Here is a 23,386-nt window from a genome sequence, read left to right as displayed (position 1 = left end):
AAGACAGGGGGAAAACCCACCTAAGTTTCAGAATCCTTGATAGTGGGAGAAAGGCCTAGGTTTCACAATGCAATTCTTAAGTATTGATACTGTGCAAATTAAACAACAGGGGAAAAAACCCACCTAAGTTTGAGAATACTGAATAGAGGGAGAAAGATATAGGTTTCACAATGCAATGACCTCCTTACCAGGGACCTCAAGCCAACTCGCCACATTATATGCACAGAGTGCTGCTAACTTTATGCCTGCCAATTTGCAAGAACAGGGAAACTTGAGGGAGCTGGACTCAACCAGGCTTAATCCAAATGAGCTGGAAGGTCAGTCCTTATCAGACATTGATGGATATGCATCTCTACTCAGATTTAGAAATACCTCTGACCAGGAGGGCCTATATGATGAGAGGATCAGGGAGCTAGACTGGCAGAAACATAAGTTACAAAGAGACCACCTGGTCCTCTTTGCAGACAGAGAAGAACCTGAGTTCAGGCCTCAAAAGAGTATTTTAAAAACCTCCACACATTCAGGGAAGGGGACGGAATTCTCCACCATACCCTGAAGAAGGTATGAGGAAGACGAGTACTCCCCAGGGGAGCTCAAGGGAAGTGGCCCAGAGAGCCCACAACATCACAGGGGAGAAGAGACCAGACCCCGTCATTCTGGGAGGTATTCCTAGTCTCAGAGTTAGGGAGTGCCTAGAGGACAGGGAGTCGACCAATAGTAGCAGCTCTCAGTCAGAGGGTGAGTGGACTCAGGTGCAGCGGAAAAGGAAGGCTACCAAACAGAAGAGAGGTCTTGTTATAGACCCAATGCGGCAAATGAAAGCCATCAAGAGCTTTATGACACCATATCACAAGAATGCCAAATACTAAGTGTGGAAGCATCTAGAATTGTATGACCAAATGATGACGTCCTTTGGCATGGAAAATTATCAAAATTCCATCGAGTTCGTCAAATGGACATTCTCCCCAGAATACTCCAGCTTCTTTGCTGGGCTGGAGGATCAAGATCACCAAAGATGGTCCATCTATAAAGGCGGCTACCTTAAAGCATTTCTCTGTTCACAGGAACCCTCAGGTGGCCCGCAAGGTGGCCTCCAACCTGCAGTGAGAAGACAAGCCCCTAGAGTTTGTTGACGAGCTGAAGCAGGCATTTGCCCAGACCTCTAGGCGGTTGAACACAAATAGCCGGAGTTCATTAATTCTTATTTTCATGCACTCCCAAAATACATCATGACCCAACTGGTAAGGGACTTCCATGAGCGTAGGACCAAGGATTGGGTGATATAACAGGCCACCTGGATTTATGAAGTGCAAAAGCCATGCGAGAACAAAAATAACCCCAAAACTGTCAAACACACCCGCTACTGCAAGGGTGGCAGAGGTGAAAAATACCCTCATTTTGGACTTAGAAATGGGGCGGCCTAAAAATACTCCTCCCACTAATAAGCAGAATGAGAGGCAGAGGAGACCCTTCGATCAACACAATGGAGTGGTAGCCAGGCAGGGTATCCAACCAACCCGCCACCTGACCCTGCCACGTTTCTAGGCGAATACCTGGAACCGAGCATGACCATGGACAGACAGGTTAATGCCATCGCTTCCTCAGCTGCTTACCACTCCAAACTAATCAATGCAGTGAGGCCTTTTTTATCACAAGACAACTGCATCACCATTGCAAGGGCCATTATAGGTTCGAGGCTAGATTACTGCAACGTACTCTATGCCGGCACCTCCCAAAAAAACCTGGCAAAACTTCAAGTTGCTCAAAACAATGCCTTGAGGGCCGAAACGGGTACTGATCGCCGAGAGCACAACTCTGGGGTAAGAAGGCAGGTTCACTGGCTGCCCGTCAAAGAAAGGATCATTTTCAAAATACTGGCCATTGCACACAAATGCATCCATGGACTGGCACCTACCTACTTAGCTCAGAGGATCTCCATAAAAACACCCGCCAGACCATCCAGGTCTGCGTATGCCAATTGCCTCACTGTTCCTCATACACGAAGAGTCAGAGCCGGTGGCTCCAGTTTCCCTACCTTGGCTGCAAGTCACTGGAACATCCTCCCTGCCCAACTCAGGATGATCGAATCACACACAACCTTCCGTAAAGCCCTGAAGACCAAGCTTTTTGCCTAAATTGCCTCCCTCTTCTGTCTCAGTCTATGACTGTCTATGCTTACTGCACCTGACTTGTAACCTACTGTATTTGATGTAACTGTTCTATCAACTGTACTGGGCCGCTATCTTGTAACCCTCAAGCAAGCTGCCTCTATGCCCACGGGTTGCAGCGCGCTATACAAATACTAAAATAAAATAAATAAATATATCAGCCCTAGGTACAAGGGCAACAGACCCATCTTGGGGTATGTATGGACTCCTCGGTACAAGGGGGGGTCCAATCAGGTAAGTACTGCCCTAGGAAACCTCCCTCAAAACTTCCCTCAGAACTTCTCAGGCGGGAAGAAATACTCCACCCCCAACCTAAGTTTCTTTCCCAGATAACCTTCAAATCCAAATTTCCCGAACAATCCTCCTCTTTCTCCCCGCTTTGAGGACAACAGATTCCCAAATCAGGGAGAAGGGAGACCAAGGATGCAGGGTTATCAGGGAAACTCTCAATAACTAATCTACTCTGGGAGAGGGGACAGCTACCCTTTCCGAGAGCACCAAAGGTATGAATCTAGATCCTCATACCAACCAGAAAGGATGTCTCAACTGGAGTGCCAAGTCCCACATTTGACACAAGACCTAGGTCGCACGTTGAGGGCTCAGCAGAGCCCTTAAATGGAAATTGCTTAACGGAACAGCTCAACACCTGGGTCCGGTGCCCGGAGCAATGACGGGAAGAAAACCCTGACAACCAACAGGTTTCAGAGGTGGGATGGGCGATGCAAAGCCCTAGAGAAAACTTCCTTTCCCACCAGAGAAAACCCCCTGGAAACCACTGAACCGGAACATAAATCTCCTATCCCCGAAATGCTGGAACAGAGGGTAAGTAGGAGAAATCAAGGACCAAAGAAAACCCACTTTGTGGAGGAAGATCCCTCCCAAGGAAAAATGGGTCCCAAAAGACCCTAATTTAGACTGGGTAAGTATGGAGGTAGACCTAGAACCAATTCTGAAACCCCAACAATGCCACCCAGATGACCCTGAAAGCAATGAGAGATCCTTCCTCCAAACAGGTTCGGGTAACTGTCTCCAGGAAAAAGGGGGGGAAGCAAAGAATCAGGGGGAAAAGGGGACTTCCCAATCCCACAGGTATTTGGGTGCAAAATATTCTTTACAGATTCCCGGAAAATAAAACAATTAACTGCCAAGCTGGAACAAAATGCACATTTTCTTTGTCCCCTTGAAGAGAGATATGGGAGATTTTATGCCTCCGTCAAAGTATGATGTGTATGAGCATGATGTAAATAAAATATCATAAGTGTTTCAGAGCGCTACCAAGCAAAGGGAGGGTAACAGGGGAGAACAAAAAAAAAATATGATCTTACTAGGCCCAGTGACATTAAGAACATGCAAGTGCATGGAAAAGGGAAAGAAAGGGGGGAAAGTGCGTGGAAGGGGAGAGGCGGGAAGTGCGAGCAGAGGAGAGAACAGATAAGTTATAAGTGGAATAAATAAATCGATAAATAAATGCAGTGAAAAGGGTAGTGCAGCCAGACAAGTGGTAAGTGCATGATTAGTCAGATAGGGTATATCTGATAAGTGCAGAAGAAAAGAGGGGGACTGTATGGGTACAGATACAGAACCCAGTGCCAGGGGTGGCCCAGAGGCAGTGCAGGAGGGTGGCAGGGTGAGCAGGTACCTGGGCCCGAAGGACAGAGGGTGACCAGGTGCACGGTGCCAAGAAAGAGAAACAGATCAGCAGGGGAGGAGAGGGGCAAAGGCAGAAGCAAAGAGGAAGGTCTTGAGGCGCTTCCAGAACCGGAGATGGTTCTCAAGTTTCAGGGTGGTCGGGAGGCTGTTCCAAAGGGAGGCCCCACCCAAAGACAGATCTGCCCCCAGCTTGTTTCTTTGAAAAATGACCGACCCTGAGGGAATTAGAGGTGGAGGAGCGAAGGGCTCGAGAAGGGAGGTATTTACGGAGAGATAGTTGAAGGTATTTCAGACCCAGGCCGAAATAACGTTAGGTACAGGGTCAATGTGCATTATCAGTGCTGGATACTGGATCTCAAGCCACCCTCCTGTCTAAAAAGGCCTTTGACCAAATGAATTCAGGAAGGGGGGGGGGGGAAGTCTCACCAAATTCCCCTCACACCTCTTCCTGGACAACTCCAAAAGTTCGATAGAAATTATATTTCCGTTGAAGGGACTGCAGATCAAAACTGGGCGACATAGGGTGAAACACCCAGTGATAGTCCTCACACCAGAGGGCACACCTTGTCTACTGGGGAATGACCTCCTGCAGAGGTTATCACCCCTGATAGACTGCGTGAACAAGGTCCTCTGGACTCAGACTAACCAGCCAATCAAATTGAAACAAAGTGCCAATTACGCGAGTTTAAATGGCACATGCCACTTGATTGAACAACTGTCTGACCAAATAGAATTTCACTTTAGGAATAATTGAGTCCCAGACATCACCGTCATCTCTGTAGGAGAACAAACTGGTGATGGGAACCCATCTCCATTTTTGAAAATTAACCTTCCTCACAGTTTTAAGTGGCATTCCACACTGGAAGGAAATACTCTGAAACTGTATACCGATCCACAATCAGAAGAAAACCCAAATCCCATGATAAAAGATGAAAAACCAGATAAAAGTTTGGCCGACATCTAGAGAAAGGGTGAACAGTTGTTTTTCCCCCATTCAGGAAAATGAGGGGGGGGACCTGTACTCGCCAGAGTATGCCTGAATAACAGAAGAAGCTTCATCAGCGAAACATTATTCAGGAAACTCCCAAAAGATCAGATCATTCCCACGTTTAAGTTGATGATAAATGGGAAATGGGCCTGGAAACTCCAAATTCCAAACATCTCCCGCCTAGCAGGTGCATGCTAAAAGTTTCCATTGGCGACAAAAGCATAGAACATAATTGTTGGGCTGTGAGAGATGTCCCCTACGCCTTTTACATAGGCAGTGACATTCTCAATCGATTCGCAATTAATTGGGACCTAATTAATTACAAAGCCTGGTCCCGACTGGGGGGTATCCCATGGGCTTTGACCACACTGAGAAAGCATTTCGGTAAGCTGAATTGCTGCCGTATGCGGTAGAAGTTCAAATGGGAGAAGAGGTCACCGTCCCAGGACAGGTACGACAGTCTACAGTTCTCCTAAAAATTAAGCGAGGACAGAACCTCAAAAACAAGGACGCTTATATAAATTTGAATGATCACCTCCAACAACAGGGTATTTATATCCCACACCACTAGTTGACCTAGAGACACCATTCGAATATTGGTGGAAAACAGCGACCCTAGAAGTATCACTCTGGGCACAGACACCTTTATTGGAATGGTGGTTGATGCCCAACATTATTCTATTGACTTGGATAATGAGATCATGGGACCAATTCAATATTTACGACTATATCCCTCCGGAAAAGATTTCACCCGGCACGGGGGTTATTTCTTGGTGTACTCCTCCTGCCCTTATGGTGGGGAAGAGGTGACATGTGACATCAGGAAGGAAGAGGTGGTATTTCAGCTCAACAGTGACTACCTCCCATCCTTGAAACCTCTTGTCCAGGCCAACACCATAACAGGAGATCTCTCCACCCAACTGGAGGATACCGCCGAAATTGCAAAACCAGGAAGTATTTCCAGGCTTTAAGCAGTTGGTTGAAGAACAAATCTATCTTAAGCAGTTGGTTGAAGAACAAATCTATCTTGCTGACGCCTGTGAGACTGAGGAGCACAAGCATAAGCTGAAAAGGGTGTTTTGGGATTTTCAGGAGATCTTTGCCGTGGATTCATATGTGGTTGCACAGAGATACATTCACCCTCCATACCAACGGACCCTGATATGGCTCCCGTATTTGTGAAACAATACCGGTTGCCTCTCGCGCCTATGGAGTTTTATAGATGCTACTCAAAGCTAAAATACAGAACATACCTTCATTAATTTGGCAAGTTTTGGGAGGTTAGCAGGGCAAAAATGTCCCGGTTTTTGGTTTTAGAAACGTGGTCATCCTGCGCCACTTTAACAATCCCTCCTCCGTTTTGTATCCTGCTCCCCTATATGCACAACAGCTATTTAATGCACATTGCAAGTCATCTACATGTATCAGTGCGGACAGGGTACAACAATAGGCCAACAAACGCTGGTGCTAAGGTGTCTTTCCATATTGTGCCTCAGGGATGTCATTTTGGGGTCGCACCCCTGAGGTCTCCCTTGCTACACCTAAAAAAATGTTTTATTGAAGCTCCTGGGCTGTGGCCAGTGCCATGTGGTTCTTTGTGTCTGGAGTGGCTGGCTTCCTTGTTCAGGCCTCTTAAAAAAAACAGGGAGTTGGTTTTGCAAGTTTAACACTTTGAGCACTGACCTTAAATAAGAAAGATAGTAATAACACGTTATTTGTCTTTCTGGAATTCTATACAATAATTGCTAGACTCATTAACGGTTTATTTAGAAACGCTTGCAGACAAAATCTTCCAAAAAAGCATTTACAGTAGAATAAGCATCCAGTTCGGACTATGAAATTTGCTTTTCGCAAGTTGCAGTTATAGCAAGCTTTTTTCTGCCATTGTCTCTGTTACAATTCCATCTTGGTGTTCTCGGTCACTTGACAAAATCCTTGTCCCTAAACGCTTTTGTACACATTGTAGAAATGTTCGACCATAGCACATAAAAGGGCCCTTGATTTCATTGTGCCAGCATGAATGCCTTGTTGTTATCTGTCTATCTTCCCTATCTCCATGGCATGTCAGGATGTTTCCATGTTTGAGATAACGAGTGCGCTGCTTTCCCTGCGCTACTCTAAATTCTTTAAAACACAGTTATGAACCATCCAAATGGTATGTATTTTGCCCACCTCTGAAGCCTGAAAAGTACATCCACACAAACATGTGGCCAGCTTTGCACCAGACCTACAGATGAACTGGCCTGTTAAATCTCAGTTACCAGTTTAATGGTATACACTACAGAGTGTAATTTGCTTTCTGACTTTGAGAATATTCAGGCATGTAATTGCTCATTTTACTATATGCAGCAAGCTAGCCCTAGCCATTAAGATAGCTCAGGGGGTTGAGCGATGTGTCTTTGATCTGCAGGTTCGAATCCTGTCAACTCCAACTCAGCCTTTTATCCTTCTGAGGTTGATAAATGAGTACCAACAAAGGTTGGGTGATACTGTATGTATATTTGTTCGATATAAAGCACTTAAGCGCAAGTATAAATAATAACACATCATTATCATTTGGCCTTGGACGTCTGCTTGCATTCACAGTAATTTGGTAATATACACACTGATATTAACGATATATATGGTGATCCATTCTTATATGAAATGTATATCCCATTACAGTGATAACGTAAACATGTTTTTCATAGTGTACTTAGGAACAATGCTATGTGATGCCACTTTTTGTCAAGGGGTGAAAGGTTGTGTTCCATCGCTTCCCCTGATGTCGCTTCGGGGTGGAGGTCAAATGATGGAAGCGTTTTCAGTTGTATGTCATTTTCGGAAATATTTTAAGGTGCGCGATAGTTAGAACTTGCCACCTGCAGTTACATCAGAGGCTCCTCGCATACGATGTTACACGCTGGCGCTGCTCGTGTAGACCGTAGCACCCTCTCCTTGCTCTCTTTAAAGACCCCAAATGACATTCTGAATTTTAAATGAAAGGGGGCGAAGCAGTAGTAGAAATCAGCACCTTTTGGCAGTCTGGTGTCAAACTGTTTAAAATGAGCTGATCAGGTCCTGGACTCTGGTCCTTTTTAATGGACCGGGCTCAGTGTGTTAGGCAGAAACCTGTTCAGTTCCCTTAGGGACCACTGCAAAAGGCTTAAGACTACAGGTGTTGGCAGTAAACCCAATTGGTAGCAGTCTGTACCATCCAGATTTACCTGGTAGCTGTGGCTGAGCAGCCAGACTTCTCTCAAGAAGAGTTAGACAGTATATAGAGCATACAAGATAGGTACCGAAATACAGTAGCACAAGCAAACACTGACAAGAGCTTTGGTAACAAAGTATATAATTATTTATTTAAAGACACACTTAGAAACACTCTAGCACTATTATTATAAGTAAGTTCAAAATCACAGTTACTATAATTATATATACATCCCTTATTCCTTATTAGACAAGTCTTAGTTAACACCACTTATTTCCAGACAGAGGTGAGCGCTTAACTACAGATGGCACTCTAATAAATGTAAGAAAAAGGGAGGGAAAAGGCAGAAATTAGGAACAGCACACAACACAATCCTTTAGAAGCACTCAGCAAGGCAGGGAAGTCAAAGTCTACTTGTGAGCAAAAAGTTCAGAGGCCAGGCTCCCTCTTGGAGAGAGTAGAACACCAATGCGCCCAAGATCACACAGTTTAAAAGGCTTGGAATGTCTTGCAGACAGTTCAGGAAGGAATCAGTTCAGTTTAGAAAAGTTCAGTTAGCCAGCCTAGGGCCAACCCAAGTGGTAAGTAGAGGCTTTAAGAGTCACCCCACACAGACCGTTGCGAGGGAGGCCAGGCGGACACAGTACCTTTAAAGTGGAGAAGATCCTCCGGCGGGGGCAGTTGTTCCTGGCAGCGGGTGCAAGTCGCGGCATCGTCCAGAGGAAGAGATGATCTCAATGTGGAGGAAGGCTGACGGTCGTTGCACTGCCAGGGAAGAAACCAGCCGTGGAGTTCTCCGGTTAAAAAGGTACTACCCTTTTATTCGCGGTAGTGGGGAAAACGTGGTATCCCGGTTGCCGGGGTGCTTGGCACAGGCAAGGCAGCCACGAGATGATACGGGAAGGCGAAAAGGCGGGCAAACTGGTTAACCCCACCAGTCAAAGGAAGAAGACTCTTCGGGATGAAGATCTCCTCTGTCGTTGGAAGAAGTGGTGAGTCGGTTCAGCAGGGCTCCACCGGTGGAGTCGGCGTTGCAGGTCGGCTCAGCTTCTCCCTCTTCGGATTCTTTGGTCCTGTGGAGACGTCTGAAGTCCCAGTCCCCAAAGCCCTACTTTTATGCAGAAAACCCCCATTCATCAGTCCTAGCTGTCACTCAAACATGCTAAGTGGTGAGCCGGGTGGCTCACCACTGGGCCAATCACACAAGAGTGTGACTTGAGTTGCCGAGGCAACTCAGTCCAGGGTGCCTAAACCCCCTCCTACACCCCCTGTGGTACCCAGACAGAGTGACACCACTTCTGGAGGCTTCTGTGGAGAAGCCCGCCAAAAAGTGGAACAAAGGGCTCGACTTGGGTTGGAGTCACAGAAGCGAACACAAACGCCATTTTGGAGCCGAGTTTCGCCAAAAAATACCAACCGGTGAATTTATATTAATTTAATAAACCAGCGGTATGTTCGAGGCTATATTAAAAAGTGGTAGCCTCGAACAATGGGAAAATCCCATAGGAATATATTCGCGGTCGAATATAAAAAGTAGTATCCACTTCCACCAGCCAAAACTCGGTCGGGGGGGGACTGGACAGTGCCCCCTCGAACAACAGACCCCGGGGCAATCGAATTGCCCCGACCAGTACGTCCACAATATGATGGTTTGTACTGGTTCTGTTCACAATTTAAGACTAGTAAAGCCAATGGTGACTTTACATGCCCTGGGAGACAGTAGTCAGTCCCAGGGTATGAAGTCTCTGTTTGGGGGTCGCTACGACACCCCTGGGATACTGCACGGAGGGTGCTGTGTATCCCACATACCAAAAACACATGAAGCCCTATGGGGTAAAGGACCACATAGCCCATGAAACACATACAAAGTCAAAGAGACACCTCAAATCATGTCTAAGAGTGGGAGAATAAGAGTCTCACTCTTAGCAGGAGAAAAAAATAAAACCCAAAAATCCAGCAAAGCTGCTGGGGGACTCACTAGGTTTGGGAAATTAGCCTTCACAGAGAATTCTCCCTAATACAGTGATTTCATGTCATGTTATGAGAGTGTGCTTGCAGCGAGGTGCCAACTAATGGCATGCTGTGGCATAAACCACACAGGCGGCACCCGCTCAAGTGGCTCCACTGTCATTTGCCATGTTTTGGACGTGTGTCGGGAGTGAGGTGCCGAGCCATGCCGTAGCATAAGCCATTCAGGCGGCGACCTGCTTAAATGCCTCCATGGTTCTATGCCGAGTTAATGGATAAGTCGGGAGTCTTCCTCCCCTTTTTTCAAAACACACCCCCTCTTATATTTTGAAAATGCTCCATTTAATGGGAAGGGTGCCCCTCCATTCCAAACATGTTTTCCCCAACGATTGCACCGCCACTACCATAGCACAGTAATCTCCCGGTGCACTACACCAGCACCCATTAAAATAAATAACCCTGGACAGTCGGTGCTGGAGCAGAGACTGAAAATCAGACCCTCCAGATTATAGCTATTTTGCGATCCCGCAAGCGCACAAACGGCCGTTTTTGCATTAACACCCACAAAAATTGCTGTTTATGCAAACCAAATTTTTAAAAAAATAATCAAGGGGCAAGTTTATAAACTTTTTTTTTTGCAAGCACATCCCATCAATTGCGCAAAATAGAGCAGTCCAATCCACAAAGGACATCTGAATAGATGCTTCTTATATGCGCTCATTCAGATGTCCTTTTTCAACCCTTTGCGCAAATCGGAGGCGTTTCTGCGCATTTAAAAGCGCATCCCAAAAAGATGCCCTTTTAAATGTGCAGAAATTGTAGGCAACCCATGCACCCACTTTGAATAGGTGCACGAGGGGTGCCACTATATTAAAGGGTCTTTACTGACCCTACTAACTCATGCAAAACTTTAAACATTTTTAAAAAAATTAAGTGTGACAGCTGCTGTCTCACTTGCATTTCTGTTCCCTAAATGGGATAGAAATGTATTTTTTGGGTTGCATTTTACAGTGGCAGGACCCTTATGGGCCAGTCACGGTGAAATGCACGGGGAGCCTGTAGACCATTGTCTGGAGAACACTTCCAACACCAACGTATTCAAGGTGGCTGGCCAGCGCATCATTTGCGCTGCAGCTCAGCCCAGTGGAAATGTGCAGGTCAACTTTGAGAATAAGGTGGCCTGCTCATTCCCAAAAATGGGTCTTCTAAAAACAGCACATCCTATTCTCTATTTTTAGATCATCTGGGCCAAAATCTACAGTTTTCAAAAATAAAAAAATTGTCACAATATGTGAGAAAAAGGAGAGAGAGGGTGAGTGATGGTTGAACTGTGGAGTGGTAGGCAAGAAAGCAAAGGGAGATCAGAGGGAGAGCAGTGGGTCACAGGGGGAAGCGGTGGGCAAGAGAGCAGAGCGGATGCAGTGGGCCAGAAATCAGAGAGGCAGCGGAGGTACAGAAAGTGGAAGGAGCATGGGCTCAGGGGTAGAAGTGGGCCAAAAGCAGAGAGGGGTTGACCGGAAAGAGGCAGTAAGCTGCAGATTGGGAGAAAGGATGAGGGAAGAGTGCGATACAATGGGAGAAAGGATGCCTAAGTAGCACGCAAGAATGAAGGACTGTATACTGCGGGAGGAATTGGGGAGCGTAAGGTATGAGTATGATTTGAAGTTTGGCAGGGACCAGAGAGAGCAAATTGTGACTTGGCAGTGTGACAGAGCATGCGAGTATGTGTATGACTGAAAGTGAGGTTTGAAAATACAAGTTGTGATGGGGAATTGGTGAGACGTGTGAGAGAGGTGGGTGATGTTTGGGGGATTGGAGAACATAGAAGGGGAATATTTTCAGCATTACAACTGATAATGATTAATACCATTAATAATATTAAATAGGCATGCACATTAAACCAAAAACCGTAGCCAAAACAAACACTGTTCTGCCAAGCCAGAGACATCTAGGACTCTTCCTATTAAATTGATCCAAAAGATACATATAATGACACCCTGGCTCTCTTGTAGTCTTGCACACAGCCTCTTTCCTGCACTGTACCAATCTTGCATTCTCCAGTGAACAAGTCTTGCGCTGCCAAAAAAAACACCATAAATAAAGGTTTGTGCCACATAATTTGCCATTTCATGCCGCAAAATCCTGTCTAGGGAAATGTTCCGCCTGCCATGAAAAAAGAGGAACTTGGGAAGTGGTTTGTAGACAATGAATTGAAGCCGCCCCTTTTCCAGTAAGTAAAGCAGAAATTAAAGCAGTCAGGGTAAACATTCTTCCCATGATCAATGCAGAAATGGTTTACGGTTTAATTATTTAGCGCCCTGGTGCTGGGATTTTCGAAACGAAATGCAAAAATGGCAGGAGGACATGAAAGAAAATGAGAGGAGGAGCCCTGAGCACTTCTGGCGGGATGGCAGCTTTGATCCCCTTCTTGCTACCACTGAAACATACACACTTACATTGAGGGTCTATGAATTGGTGGGAGGGTCGGGGGGGGGATCTTTAAAATTCTCAGGCATATGTTCCTTTATCAAAAAGGTACGCTGCCTTGTATAACGCCTGTGTCCATGCAGCGCTTCAAACCACTATGAAGGGACACACGAGGGAAGAACCCAAAAGAGCACTTGCTGTTCTGTCATGTTAGCTGCTAGTAAATTGCACATAAAGACCACGCCAGTTTCCACTTGTGAGCTGGCCTGGCTCCTGTAGCACTATGAATTCTGATAAATCCTGTGAATTATGCTTAGTCTGCATCTCGGTCTTTACTCTCTGGAGCGGTAGACCACCGGCCATATTTTCATTTGGATATAAACACGCAAACACTGTAGTGGAGAATCATTCTTACAAGAGATGAATGCGACTAGTGTTAGAGAGCAGGTGGCAAACATACTCTGAGGTAAAAAAGAAAATGACCCGCAGATCGCGCTTCTCCTGATTGGTAATATATATTGTCTCATTTCAACATCATTCTGACTAAAGCATGTAAACAATCTTTTGTACTTCCTTTTACATAATAATCATAGAAAGACATGCATCTCGTGGTCTGAATTGAGACCTAATTCTGTACAACGAAAACGACATATACATTTCGCCTCCATTTGACAGAGTTTAAGGGTGATATCTCCTCCTCTTGTGTTCAACTTTGCTTTCTTTAGTCCAATAAAACGTATGCCTGCCTTGTTATCTGTTTGGTGTTCGGTTTGCCAATGAATGGCGAGAGGTAGCCTGGGATCCTGGCTGCCCAAACTTGACAGATGCTCACGTATCCTAAAAGGTAATTGTCTAATAGAAGACCCTATGTAGGTTTTGTCACAAATGCATATTAGTGCATACACTACGTATATAGTTCTGCAATTAATGGAATCTTTAATTTGTGTTTCGTAACCATTTATGATGCTGAGTGACATTATTTTCTACATATTTACACATTGGACAGGTTCCACATTTGTGGAAACCTTTTACAGGAGTCAGCCATGTTTCGCTCGCATTCTGCGCCTCATTTCTGATCTGTAGAAATGACGGACTAGTTTTGTCTCGAATTGTCATTGATCTGGTAAATATAAATCTCGGTTTGTCTGTCAAGTAAGGTCTGATGTCTTTATCAAGTAATAAAATATTCCAATGTTGAAGTAATAACTTGTATATACACTTGGTATCTTTCGAATACTTGGTAATGACATCAATGGTCGGGAGAGTTTTAGTTTCCTGCTTTTTGGATTGCAAGGTTGTAGCTCTATCTATTGTGCGATATCTGCTGAGACTTTTGTTGATGTTTTCTTTGGAATAGCCTCTTTGGTGGAACCTCGTTGTTAAGTTCACATTCCCGTGCAAAGTCCTCATCTTTTTTACAATTTCTGCGAGCCCTATAAAAATTCACCATTCAGAATATTCTGTATGGTCAAAGGCCGATGACAACTAGAAAAGTGCAAAGTGGAGTTAGCCTCAGAGGGTTTCCTGAAAGTCTTGGTATTGATGATATTGTTCTCTATGAATATCGTGAGGTCTCTTGGTTTGCTGCACGAGCATGAACAATGCATGATCAATGTGCCAATTTGACATACTAATATATATATTTTTTGATTTAACATCAAGGATGATGATAGTAACATATTGCCATTCTATCTCTTCCTGTTCCTTCTCCATATGGACCTACATTAATTGGGTATGTAAATCCTATTATTTATTTATGGATTATTATTCTCTAATTTACAATATTTTTGATGCTTTCTTATACCAATTGATGATGTACTATATTTTAATAGCTACTGCACTTTGTTTATTTAAATGTTACCAGCATTAATATTTGATATGGTACTGTCAGCCATGAGAACAACGCTATTGTCGAAACACGTGTCGGCTGATACAGGGTGTTAATAAAGCCCACCAATAACATGGACTTTTGATTATTTTCCTCATATATTTGTTGATTTACATATTATTTATATATATATATTACCAATCAGGAAAAGCGCGATCTGCGGGTCATTTTCTTTTTTATCGTATCTTCTTCACTGTGTAGAAGTAGGTGTACAATGTATTGACCACAGTGTTGTGTTTTGTTTCAGCAGTTATCACACAACTCTGCATTATAGTTATAATGAAGTTCTATGTTTAATCGTAGGAGCCCCGGGAAGGCCAACTTCTTTCAGCAACATCTTCGTGTATGATCCCATCAACATTCTGGAATCATACACGAAGATGCCGTCATGGCAACAGAACGTTACATGCATGCCTTCACTGTAAACTATAATTACATCTCCCCTCTTAATAAAATAACAAATTCAAAATTCAGAAAACTATCATAACATTTTTGCTATATTGTGTATATATCTATAAATCATAACTATAACTTTGTCTGCTTATAAAGGATACAGTATCTTCATGTTATCGGAATTGTAACATGTTATCTGGATCCAGATACTCGGTTTACAATTCTCAATAATACACATAGTCTTGTTTACGATTCCACAATCTTCTCCTGTGTCTTGGTATTGTCTGAGAATTGTCACTCCTTCCTTCCTGTGGCTTTCCTTGGATTTTCTCTTCTTGTGTATTACCTTTACACATTATACTTGTCTCTCCAACCTCATCTCTGAATATCTTGTCTTGAAATATTTCTCCATACCAGCCTTGTTCTCCTTCATTTCTCATAATCTCCCTTTCCTTTGCCAAAACTACATCATTGCATGACCATTTCCTGCCATCCTCCAAGATCACAGATTTCTTCGAACATCCTTTCACTCTTTGAGGAGGACGAAATCTTGATTCTCCTTTCATCACACGGTTTGGCTCTCTCACTCTTACCCAATCGCCTGTTTTGATTTTACTTTCTTGAACATGTTTTTGCTTGTCATAATATCTTTTATACTCTTCTTGTCTTCTTTTTACTCTGTTGACAATGTCTTCCAAATTTATCTCTTTGTTTCCCTTTTTTGTCATCCAAGCAGGTCTAAGTCTATTTGTAGGTGTCCTTCCTCTCATCAATGTGAATGGAATTTCTTCAGTAACTGAGTGTGGCGTGACTTTGTATGTGTTGAGAGCCTCTTTGAGTGTCTCTTTCCAGGGTAGGTCATTTATCATAGCTAGTTGAATAATACCCTTTATGAAACGGTTCATCCTCTCCACCAACCCGTTTCCCATTGGATGATATAAGGCCGTGGTGCTATGTCTAATGACCCTATCCTTCAGAAACTTTTGAATCTCCACAGACATGAATTGGGCTCCATTATCCGACACTAGCTCTTGCGGTTCTCCTTCTCGGTTAAATATTTCTTCCAAGAATTTCACCACTTTGACAGCCGATACAGAGTCTTCAACAATACCACACTCCACCCACTTGGACGTATAATCTACCAACACTATGAGGAATACTTTTTGTGATCCTAATGTCTCATAGGGCCCAGCTATATCAATAGCTAATTTTGTCCACACTGTACTAGGAATATTCACTGGTTGCAATGGGGTTGTATTTTTCACCTTACTCTTGTCACTCACTGCACATGTAGTACAATCTCTGACTAGAGATTCCATTTCACCCCACATGTTGGGCCACCAATAAGCAGTTCTTACTCTTCTCTTCGTCAACATTCTCCCCACATGACCTTCATGGGCAATGTCCATAATCCTCTTTCTCAAATTTGTTGGGGGTATGATACGTTCTCCTCGATACACACACACTTCATCACTAGACAACTCATCTTTAAATTTCTCCCAGTATCTTACATTGTCATCAATGTCTCTCCAACCACTCTCAATGGCTCTTCTCAACATTTCTTGTTCAGGATCACATTCACCAGCTCTTATCCATTCCTCCTTTGAAAAACTGGGATGTACATAGGCAATGATACAATCCATGTTTTGTTCTTCCATCAATGTCTCCTCGTCCTCACCATTCTGCGCTACATCTTCACAGGGCAGGCGAGAGAAACAATCCGCTACCACGTTGTTTTTTCCTGGAGTGTATTTAATGATCACATTGAATTGCATGATGATCAGTGTCCACCTTCTTATGCGAGGAGATGTCATGTGAGGATTCTTAGAGTTTAAAACATGCACAAGTGGTTTGTGATCTGTTATAATGTCCACTGGAATGCCCCAAATGAGACTCTTGAAATGTTCCAAAATCCACTTAACACCCAAAGCTTCTTTTTCTATTGTTGAATAATGTCTCTCGGCGCCTCTTAATGTCCTTGAGGCAAAAGCAATTGGAACAATTTCACCAGCTTGAACTTGTTCTAGGACTCCTCCCAGTCCTATATTACTTGCATCCACAGATATCCTTGTTTTGGCACTTGAATCAAACAATTTTAACACTGGTGCTCTATTAACCAATGTTTTGATTTGCTCAAATTCCTTTTTACAATCTTCAGTCCACTCGAATTTGGCACCCTTGCACATTAAACTTCTCATTTTCTCCGTTCTGTCCGAATAATGGTCAATGAATTTCGAGTAGTATTCTGTTAAACCCATAAAACTCCTCAGCTGGTCTTTATTCTTGGGATCAGAAATTTTTAAAATGGTATCTACTAATGATTCTTTTGGCATTATTCCATCAGCATTTATCCGATGACCCAAGTATGTCACTTCATTTTTCTTGACTTTGCATTTTTCAATTTTTAATGTCATTCCTTTCTGCTGTAATACCTGTAATACTCCCAACAACTTTGCATCATGTTCTTCCTGAGACATACCTGACACCAATATGTCATCCTGAAAATAATGTACTCCTTGTAACCCTTCAAATAAATGGTGCATCAATCTCTGGAACACCGCGGCTGCTGAAGCCAACCCAAAAGGCATTCTCTTGTACCTAAAAGCTCCTGGTGGTGTTACAAAAGACGTTAAATGTCTACTCTCTTCCTCCAGTACTACTTGGTGATATGCTGACGATAGATCTAACGTCGTAAAATACTTTGCCGGCTTCATGGTAGTCAACATTTCCCCAATGTTCGGCAAAGGATGGCGATCTACCCAAATGTTAGCATTCAAATCTCTTAGGTTCACGCACATTCTGATGGATCCATCCTGTTTTTTAACAATTACAATTGGGGATAACCACTCCGAGCTTTCAATAGGTTCAATGACATCCTGTATGCATAACCTTTCTAATTCGGCCTTCAATGCTTCCCTGGTGCCAATGGGTATATTCCTCACTCTATGTATCACTGGCTTCGCACCCCTTTTTAGTATGATCCGATGTTCAAATCCTTTGAGTAAACCTATTTCCTCATTAAAAACCTTGGGAAAAGCCTTTGCCAAATTCTCTGCAGTATCGCAACTGTTCTCCGTAAGGCATAAAATGGGCACTTCTTCACCAGGATGAATTCTTATTTTCAAAGCTGCTTGCTCCCACCATCCTACTATCGAAAACCCATTCTCAGCCACAAACAATCTGCAGTATGTTTCTCTTCTTTCAAATTTCAGATGTACCCAAACAAACCCTATAATGTTGATGGGTGTTTTTCCATATCCAGTTGCCTTTATGCTTGTCATTTGTAGTTCCCCCATTTCTTTTTTTAGTACATTGACATATGTCTCCACATCAACCATCGTGTAAGGAGAACCAGTGTCCACCATCACTTGTAGCGTTATATCATTTATTTCCATGGTGACCCATGGTCCCACACCTTTTTCGCTTGGCGCAACAGCTAGTATTTGAACCTTGTCTTCAAGTCTATCTTTGATTGCCAAAAGATTGCTTGGACCACTCATGTCTTCCAATGCCTTTATACTTGTCATCGCTGCACCTCTACCTCTATTGTAGCGTCCAGTATTTCTTCCAAAATGGCTGTTAAATCTTCCTCTTGCTCTACTGTTGTGACACATTTTTCCAAAATGTCCTAGTTGACCACATCTATAACACTCTGCTGACACAGCTGGGCAATCTCTTTCAGCATTGACATGTCTATACCATCCACAACTCAAACATCTGTTATTCTGTCTGAACATGCCTGCCCTTCCTTGTTTGATTCCACCATTCACGTCTGACTTGACTAATCTTTTAACAATAGCAATCAAATCATCCTCTTGACTGTTATGTTGCCCATCCTCCATATCTTGAACTGATTTGACTTCCACATTCTCCATTTTATTTTGAACTTCCTTCATACATTTTTCGCCCAGTTCGATTGACCTGGCTATCTCAATTGTTTTTTCCAATGTGGGGTTCTTCGCTTGCCATAAACGTTGTTGAATCCGGGGATCCGCCACATGCAACACCATCTGATCCCTCAAATATTCATCTGCTACTCCCGTGAAAGCACAAGTGGCCATCAATCCCCTTAATGCGGCTAAATATGAGTCTATACTTTCCTCTTTACCTTGTTTCCTTGTGAAAAATCTATATCTCTCCAATACTATGTTAGTTTTATTTCCAAAATGCTTATTAAGTTTGGCCATTGCTACGTCATATTTCCTAGCTCCACTCGAAGATTCCTCCCAACTCACTTCATCATGTTCTAATTCAGGTAATGTCCTAAAAATCCTTAGTGCCTCGGCACCTACACAACTTAGAAGAGTGGCCTCTTTCTGATCATCACTGTACCTTGAACCTCCTATTGCCCTCAGATATACCTGGAAATTATCTTGCCATTGTTCCCACGGGCATGTTGGATTCCCAGGCAAAGGTAAAAACTTCACTGGAGCAGATATGGTCTGCATGATGCTTTAAATTCTAACTCAATGTTGTAGGTCTTCTGTAACACACTTCACTCCATGTGCTTCACACTTTATCAATGAATTTTGTTCATAAATAGTGCACGTGCAATCACAAAAAAAAAAAAAAAAAAAAAAAAAAAAATTTATTTTATTTATAAGCGTCTCTGCAACACTCTCTCCTTTCGTTTGAACTTCCTCGGCGATCTACACTTCAATGTCATTAACCGTGAACCACTGTTTGGCTTTTCAAAACATTCACCGTTTTTTTTTTTCAAAATGGCGGCACGTTCAGCACGCACTAAGGTCCTTTCCTCTAGTGTATCAGACGGTTGGCCGCTCGCGCGCGTTCCCCATATGCTGCTGCTCCCTGTGAGTTTTATTAACATATAATCCTCATTCTTGATCGCGCCGCTCACCTATTACATGCGATTGCACTTCTTCTTTCCTTTGATGTCACGATCACCGTTCCTAGTATCCAGCAACAGCATTAAACGAAGCGTGTATTTCACTGCTCCTGCTGCGCCCGGGAGACCCTTCATGCAGTAATCCTCGTCGCCAATTGTTGTGTTTTGTTTCAGCAGTTATCACACAACTCTGCATTATAGTTATAATGAAGTTCTATGTTTAATCGTAGGAGCACCGGGAAGGCCAACTTCTTTCAGCAACATCTTCGTGTATGATCCCATCAACATTCTGGAATCATACACGAAGATGCCGTCATGGCAACAGAACGTTACATGCATGCCTTCACTGTAAACTATCATTACACACAGCAGCGCAGCTCAACTCCACAATTTGTAGTTTGGGATGTGCAGAGCGCACACATCAGGCCTTTCGCCTACTGATTTTTCCAATTTACTCTATGAGGTGCTTGTGAAAGTTTGGAGGTAGGAAGCCTAGAATCTGACAGCGTATACCAGCAAAGACCGGGCCTCCAGTATGCTTGCTTCCCTCCGACTCTGGAGAGGACCTTTCATGGTGTTCCTACTTGGCATACTAGCAGCCGTGCCCGTGAGCCCATTCTGAGGTGCATGTGAAAACAAAAAGCCCCTCTGTAGTGTGTGGGTAGCTCCGATTTGGCTGATGCACAGCCCTTCTCCTCTAGGCTGCTCCGTTTCACGTAGTATGCACAGCGCCCCCGATCTGCTTGCACTCGACGTCGGGCGACTACGGGACATTTCCGGAGCAGTGTGCCTTCACAGACTGTCCCCGGGAGTTCGGCGCACTCATTAAAAACACAAATGTCGGAAGTACATGGATAAAAAAACAAGGCCAACCAAACTGAAAAAAAAACAACGCCCAGCTGGTGGCTTTGGCCATTTCATCGCCAAGCGTCAGCAAGTTGCCATACCAACGCCATACACTGCTTCTGAACTCCCCTTTTCACTTTCTCTTAAACAGTACCAATGTTTTGGGGTTACATGCTTCTAATACGGGTTATAAGTCCTTTTTCAATTAAATATTTGATGTACGCATGCAAAGGTTTTATTGACTGTTTTTTTCGGAATAAACTATGTTGACTGACATTTTAGTCAAACACACTCAGTCTCTACTGTTCGTAAATTCAAGGAATGCAGTAACTTTTTAGCGGGACAAAGAAGCAACAAAACTTGCCCTTGTCAAAAGGGAAATAATGTCAATGCGTCAGATGTCAGAACTCTTTTTTTCTTCACCTGCATGTTATGTTTTTCAAGTGATTTATTTCTCCATTCTGCACTTCAAATTGTCCATATAATCAAAGAACTACAAATACAAATGTGCAGAGAAAGCTACAGATCTGTATAGACTACTGCTGATATAAGACGCAAGTCGCTGGATATCTCTAATGTTAAGTGGAGGTGGCATTCTTTGTTTTCAATTTATGAAATGTTCTCCTTCCTGCCGCCACAGTTCCAATATAGGCATGAAGCCCAACCCATCTGTCATTGTGTAGTTGTACTGTGCCGCCCCCTACTGTAGATCTCTGCAAGTCCTTTTTAAACCCTCGAGGACGCCTGCCAGGGGCGCAACAAAACCTACATTTCGGGAGGGGGGGCTAAGTTGTGATGGGAGGGGACACTTCAGAAAATAGACGGGGCAACTTGGAGGCTACGCTCCCACTGTTCCACTACCCCTATGGTCTGGTGTGGGGACCAACTATCAAATAGTATATTTTAAAGCGCAATATGCAGAGAGGCGTTGGAAGTCTTTCTTGAAAGTAGCAGCTTTAAGGTTTTACTGAGTTTGTACAGGTACATTTTTCTGAACAAACACAGTAAAACTTTAACACTGCCAGTTTCGGGGAAAGGCTTCCCTCACCTCTGCCTAACAAAATGCAAGTGAGCACATCCAGGGGTGCACCTAGGCTAAAATCTCGGCGCGGGCTAACCCTTCAAATGTTGGGAGAGGCGCTAACTTCAGAGACAGTGCAGGAGTGGCAAACTTGTGTAGGGGCATCTAACTTCATTACTCATTGTAATGAGACTATTCTAGTGCTGCTTCAATGTCACAATCAGCTACCTCTCGACTTTAAGTCTGAAGACACCCACTTCTTGCAGATATGAAGGTCCTAGAAATTGTGAAAATGGCAGATGGTGTGCAATGAAAATCTCAATATCATAGCATAACTAGACACTGCAGAGTGTGGGGCAGTACTCTGGACGCCCCAAGCATCTTGAGTGTCTGGGAGCAACAGGGGAGAAAATGCAATGTTGGTTCTAACACAGTTAGTCCGCTATACTAGAATCTCTGGTGCACTGACTGACTGGTGAGACTATGGGCCTGATTCACGGAAGTATTTTATAATGGGACAATCCCATAGGAAAACGTTCTGTGATTCGGGTCCTATGTCTGCTTGTCAAATCAAGTGATCCAAGACTGCGGGAGGGCCAGTGCAGCAATAATGCAATTCTATGAGACAGCATTGGAGCCACTAGCAGAGGAGCACCAAGGTACACCAATTTGTCCCTACACTTATTAACTGTCCTATTGTAAGGGTGTAAACGTAATCAATTATAAGCACTTCAATTGTTGCAGTTGAAGTCAGGGTGAGATTGCATTATTTGCCCAAGATCACACACTTACACGAAACAGGGAGTTTAACCCACTCTGCAATTTGGGTACAGCCACCTTCTCTTCCACGCTTTACTTGGAACAAATATTTAAGTTTTGGGTCTCAAAAACTACAATAATACTGTCTTATAGAGTTTATTTGCAAAATACACAGATTGCATAGTAAAGCATCATGACAACATGTAAATCCTTATTGCAGCATGCTGGGCCAAAATATTATCAGTGTACTTTTATTTTCCATATCCTCAATGGAAAACTATAAGATGCAAAAGGCAAAATATGTACCCAGTTTATTTTCAGCGCTAACGACGACACACAATAAAATAAGTTATGTTGTAAACTCACTTAGGTTTAGAGATTCGTCACCAGCCTCCAGTGTGTTGTTATGTATGGTTTTAAGAACGTTCAACTAAGAACATCAAAGCAAACTTTACTTTTTAGCATATCAAGCTATAAGGCGTTACTTGCAGGAACACATTTGCAAAGGATGTTTTATTGTACTGCTCGCTTTAACTGTCACAAATTTGCAAGGTGTCTGGTGGTTTTATGTGTTACCAGTTCATTACGGCGCAACCTGCGTGTGGGGGGGGGGGGTCTGTGTCTCTGGGAAACTGGTAGTGCTTGAACATCCGAGCCGAGCAGATGCTAGATTTGCCTTGGAAAACAAAACGCTCAATGACGTTGCGCGCCTGACGCCAACTACAGCATGTCTCTATAACACTGTAGTGAGCTGGAGATCAGTGCCGCATCAGGCTGCTACCGTACCTTGTTGATGGACGGGAGCCACAGACTTCTACAGCAGAATCCCGTATCACGAACATACGAAGCGCGCAGGCCCCAGCAGATACCCAAGTACTGCCGACAAAGAAAAGGGACTGGATACCTATTGTTAAATGTCAGCCGCTATTGACTTCTTACATGCACGGCCATATTGGAATGGTAATTGCTGGTAAATGAATGGCGAGAGCAGGAAAGTAACTATGTTTTTCTTCCGCACTCGTGACTAATGGTACACTTTGCTCATTTTGAATAACTAGTACGACACATATATCTATCTAAATCAATATAGGTTTTCTATGTCATACACACGTTTTATACCAAGTACCCTTTTTAGAATAATTTTAAAAAGTAATCGGATTATCGCATAATGTTACTATTATATTTCCCATTATTGTAACCAAGGGGTACATGTATGTTTGGCTATAATAAAAGTCC

General features: G+C 43.5%; 1 protein-coding gene across 1 annotated transcript in view; it reads right to left on the bottom strand.

Moving 5' to 3' along the window:
- The window catches only part of SHPRH (SNF2 histone linker PHD RING helicase), a 1,474,452-nt gene extending 1,451,437 nt beyond the window's left edge, over positions 1-23,015 (bottom strand). Inside the window, exon 1 of the mRNA XM_069606718.1 lies at positions 22,937-23,015. The gene's annotated coding sequence lies outside the window, so the exon portion shown is untranslated. The remainder of the gene's footprint in view (positions 1-22,936) is intronic.
- Positions 23,016-23,386: the final 371 nt, after the last annotated feature.

This window comes from Ambystoma mexicanum, chromosome 4p (assembly GCF_040938575.1).
Source record: "Ambystoma mexicanum isolate Mex_15411 chromosome 4p, UKY_AmexF1_1, whole genome shotgun sequence".
Classification (NCBI taxonomy): Eukaryota; Metazoa; Chordata; class Amphibia; order Caudata; family Ambystomatidae; genus Ambystoma; species Ambystoma mexicanum.
The sequence above is the reverse complement of the archived record's forward strand: the minus strand, read 5'-3'. Positions and strand labels throughout refer to the sequence as shown.